Here is a 5,000-nt window from a genome sequence, read left to right as displayed (position 1 = left end):
GCCAGGTAACGGGGGCGCCTCGGGGGTGGCGAGGTCCCCCGGGTTAAGTGCACTGTCCCGGGGTGGGGTGCCAGGCCGACTTCCCTGGGCGTGAGCAGCACGGAGGGCTTTGACGGCCGGGCTCCCCCGGGCTCGGTGCAGTATTTCGGGGTAAAAGTGTGGACTCCCATGCCGATTTCCCCGGGCGTGAGCAGCACGGGGGCTTTCACGGCCGGGCTCCCCCGGGCTCGGTGCACTGTCCCGGGGTGAAAGTGTGGACTCCCATGCCGATTTCCCTCGGGCTTAGCTCCAGGGGGACTTTCACGGCCTGGCTGCCCCGGGCTCGGTGCAGTATTTTCGGGCAGAACGAGAAAGCTCCACGGCGGTTTCCCTCGGTCTTGGCTCCAGGGGGGCTTTCACGGCCGGGCTCCCCCGGGCTCGGTGCACTTTTCTCGGGCAAGATGTCACGCAGGCCTGGGGGTATTTTCGAGCAGTTTCGCGATTTTTTCTTACAGCAGTAGCACACCTCTGAAACACGGTGCCATGTTTTACCACGTTGTTGTTATTATTATTATTGTTATTATTATTATTATTATTATTATTATTATTATTATTATTATTTTCATTCATTCGTTCATTCGTTCGATCGTTTATTTCCCCCAAAGCCGGGGGAAGACGCTCGAAATCGGGCAAAGCTACCATTTTAAAAATCAATCACCGCAGCGTGATTTTGCCCGGAAACGGTCCTCCGTGCCTGGGGAAGCCCACAGCTGAAGCCCCTGGTGGAGCTCGGTTCAAGGGAAATGTCCCTGGAAGTCTGCCATTTTGCCCGAAAATAGTGCACAGTGCCTGGGGAAGCCCATAGCTGAAGCCCCTGGTGGAGCTCGGTTCAAGGGAAATGTCTCTGGAGGTTGACCATTTTGCCCGAAAATAGTGCATCATGCCTGGGGAAGCCCATAGCTGAAGCCCCTGGTGGAGCTCGGTTCAAGGGAAATGTCTCTGGAGGTTGACCATTTTGCCCGAAAATAGTGCACTGTGCCTGGGGAAGCCCATAGCTGAAGCCCCTGGTGGAGCTCGGTTCAAGGGAAATGTCTCTGGAGGTTGACCATTTTGCCCGAAAATAGTGCACAGTGCCTGGGGAGGCCCATAGCTGAAGCCCCTGGTGGAGCTCGGTTCAAGGGAAATGTCTGTGGAAGTCTGCCATTTTGCCCGAAAATAGTGCATCATGCCTGGGGAAGCCCATAGCTGAAGCCCCTGGTGGAGCTCGGTTCAAGGGAAATGTCTGTGGAAGTCTGCCATTTTGCCCGAAAATAGTGCATCATGCCTGGGGAAGCCCATAGCTGAAGCCCCTGGTGGAGCTCGGTTCAAGGGAAATGTCCGTGGAAGTCTGCCATTTTGCCCGAAAATAGTGCATCATGCCTGGGGAAGCCCATAGCTGAAGCCCCTGGTGGAGCTCGGTTCAAGGGAAATGTCCCTGGAAGTCTGCCATTTTGCCCGAAAATAGTGCACAGTGCCTGGGGAGGCCCATAGCTGAAGCCCCTGGTGGAGCTCGGTTCAAGGGAAATGTCCCTGGAAGTCTGCCATTTTGCCCGAAAATAGTGCACAGTGCCTGGGGAGGCCCATAGCTGAAGCCCCTGGTGGAGCTCGGTTCAAGGGAAATGTCCCTGGAAGTCTGCCATTTTGCCCGAAAATAGTGCATCATGCCTGGGGAAGCCCATAGCTGAAGCCCCTGGTGGAGCTCGGTTCAAGGGAAATGTCTCTGGAGGTTGACCATTTTGCCCGAAAATAGTGCATCATGCCTGGGGAAGCCCATAGCTGATGCCCCTGATGGAGCTCGGTTCAAGGGAAATGTCTCTGGAGGTTGACCATTTTGCCCGAAAATAGTGCATCATGCCTGGGGAAGCCCATAGCTGAAGCCCCTGATGGAGCTCGGTTCAAGGGAAATGTCTCTGGAGGTTGACCATTTTGCCCGAAAATAGTGCACAGTGCCTGGGGAAGCCCATAGCTGAAGCCCCTGGTGGAGCTCGGTTCAAGGGAAATGTCTGTGGAAGTCTGCCATTTTGCCCGAAAATAGTGCATCATGCCTGGGGAAGCCCATAGCTGATGCCCCTGATGGAGCTCGGTTCAAGGGAAATGTCTCTGGAGGTTGACCATTTTGCCCGAAAATAGTGCATCATGCCTGGGGAAGCCCATAGCTGATGCCCCTGATGGAGCTCGGGTCAAGGGAAATGTCTGTGGAAGTCTGCCATTTTGCCCGAAAATAGTGCACAGTGCCTGGGGAAGCCCATAGCTGAAGCCCCTGATGGAGCTCGGTTCAAGGGAAATGTCCCTGGAAGTCTGCCATTTTGCCCGAAAATAGTGCATCATGCCTGGGGAAGCCCATAGCTGATGCCCCTGATGGAGCTCGGTTCAAGGGAAATGTCTCTGGAGGTTGACCATTTTGCCCGAAAATAGTGCATCATGCCTGGGGAAGCCCATAGCTGAAGCCCCTGATGGAGCTCGGGTCAAGGGAAATGTCTGTGGAAGTCTGCCATTTTGCCCGAAAATAGTGCACAGTGCCTGGGGAAGCCCATAGCTGAAGCCCCTGATGGAGCTCGGTTCAAGGGAAATGTCTCTGGAAGTCTGCCATTTTGCCCGAAAATAGTGCATCATGCCTGGGGAAGCCCATAGCTGATGCCCCTGATGGAGCTCGGTTCAAGGGAAATGTCTCTGGAGGTTGACCATTTTGCCCGAAAATAGTGCATCATGCCTGGGGAAGCCCATAGCTGAAGCCCCTGATGGAGCTCGGGTCAAGGGAAATGTCTGTGGAAGTCTGCCATTTTGCCCGAAAATAGTGCACAGTGCCTGGGGAAGCCCATAGCTGAAGCCCCTGATGGAGCTCGGTTCAAGGGAAATGTCTCTGGAAGTCTGCCATTTTGCCCGAAAATAGTGCATCATGCCTGGGGAAGCCCATAGCTGATGCCCCTGATGGAGCTCGGTTCAAGGGAAATGTCTGTGGAAGTCTGCCATTTTGCCCGAAAATAGTGCATCATGCCTGGGGAAGCCCATAGCTGAAGCCCCTGATGGAGCTCGGTTCAAGGGAAATGTCCCTGGAAGTCTGCCATTTTGCCCCGAAAAATAGTGCGATCATGCCTGGGGGAAGCCCATAGCTGATGCCCCTGATGGAGCTCGGTTCAAGGGAAATGTCTCTGGAGGTTGACCATTTTGCCCGAAAATAGTGCATCATGCCTGGGGGAAGTCCCATAGCTGAAGCCCTGATGGAGCTCTGAGGGTCAAGGAAATGTCTGTGGAGAGTCTGCCATTGTGCCCGAAAATAGTGCACAGTGCCTGGGGAAGCCCATAGCTGAGCCCCTGATGGAGCTCCGGTTCAAGGGAAATGTCTCTGGAAGTCCTGCCATTTTGCCCGAAAATAGTGCATCATGCCTGGGGAAGCCCATAGCTGATGCCCCTGATGGAGCTCGGTTCAAGGGAAATGTCTGTGGAAGTCTGCCATTTTGCCCGAAAATAGTGCATCATGCCTGGGGAAGCCCATAGCTGAAGCCCCTGATGGAGCTCGGTTCAAGGGAAATGTCCCTGGAAGTCTGCCATTTTGCCCGAAAATAGTGCATCATGCCTGGGGAAGCCCATAGCTGATGCCCCTGATGGAGCTCGGTTCAAGGGAAATGTCTCTGGAGGTTGACCATTTTGCCCGAAATAGTGCATCATGCCTGGGGAAGCCCATAGGCTGATGCCCCTGATGGAGCTCGGTTCAAGGGAAATGTCTGTGGAGGTTGACCATTTTGCCCGAAAATAGTGCACTGTGCCTGGGGAAAGCCCATAGCTGAAGCCCCTGGTGGTGCTCAGTGTCTCCGGTGGGGGTTTTTTTTTCTAAGTCCGAAATTTTTCTAAGTCCGGAAAATTTTTCTAAGTCCGAAATTTTTCTAAAGTCGGAAATTTTTCTAAGTCCGAAAATTTTTCTAAGTCCGAAAATTTTTCTAAGTCCCGAAAATTTTTCTAAGTCCGAAAATTTTTTCTCAAGTCCCCCCGAAAATTTTTCTAAGTCCGAAATTTTTTCCAAAGTGAGGTTTTTCACCCTGTCCGGAGTGGCGTGATGAACCAGGCGCTCCTCCCCCGATCCCGCATCCGGCCGGAGTGCACTTCTTCGGGCTCGCCCCTCGGCCGGAGGACCCCTCACTCGGGGTGGTTTCCAGAGGGGTACCGTCGGGCTCATGAGCGATCGTAGGAATTGACGGTGGTCCAAGCACTCCGGGATGGCGGTTATGCCCGGCCTACTCCGTCCGAGGGAAGAGGCGCCCGAGGCGGCTCCCGCGTCTCTCCCCGGTCCCCGGAATAGCCGCGGAGCTTCTGATTTCTTCCATTTTCGCCGTTTTCAGAGCTCCGCTCTCCCCCCGTCTCTCGGAGGCCCGGTGGTGGTGAGGTCGAGGGGAGGTGAGCGGGAGGCCCGGGGACGGGACCGGGAGGGCGGCCTCCGCGTCCGTCTCGCGTGGGCCTTCCACGGAGGACGGTTCCCGCTTTCGCCCGTCGTCCGTTCAGAGTCCTGAACTTTTTCCTAAGTTGCCGTTTTCACCTCCGGGGTGCAAGGACCGGGCGCCCTCTCCGCGTTTCGCCCCCCTGACCCGACCGCGCGCCCCCCCGGGCCGCCCCCTGCGCCCCGTCCCTCGTCCGGACGGCGTCCGCAGAGGTGGGGTTTCGCGGAGGGGTGCCGTCGGGCTTGTGAGCGATCGTAGGAATCGACGGGGTCCAAGCACTTCGTGGCGTCGTGTCGTTGCCGGGCGACGGCCGTCCGAGAGAAGGGACCGCGAAGGCGGCTTCGACGTCTGTCTCTCGGGGCCCTCCCGGAGGACCCGGCCCTCTTCCTTTCGCTCTCGCCGCGCCAAAGTGCGGTTTTCCCCTCCGGGGTGCAAGAACCGAGCACTTCCGACCACGGTCGTCGCGCGCCCCCGAGAGAAGAGACCAACGCGGAGGCGGCTCCGCGGTCTTTCTCTCAACCCTGGTAGATACGAATACGTCGCACGCCTGGG

The sequence above is a fragment of the Ictalurus punctatus genome, unplaced genomic scaffold, assembly GCF_001660625.3.
Source record: "Ictalurus punctatus breed USDA103 unplaced genomic scaffold, Coco_2.0 Super-Scaffold_197, whole genome shotgun sequence".
NCBI lineage: Eukaryota > Metazoa > Chordata > Actinopteri > Siluriformes > Ictaluridae > Ictalurus > Ictalurus punctatus.
The sequence above is the reverse complement of the archived record's forward strand: the minus strand, read 5'-3'. Positions refer to the sequence as shown.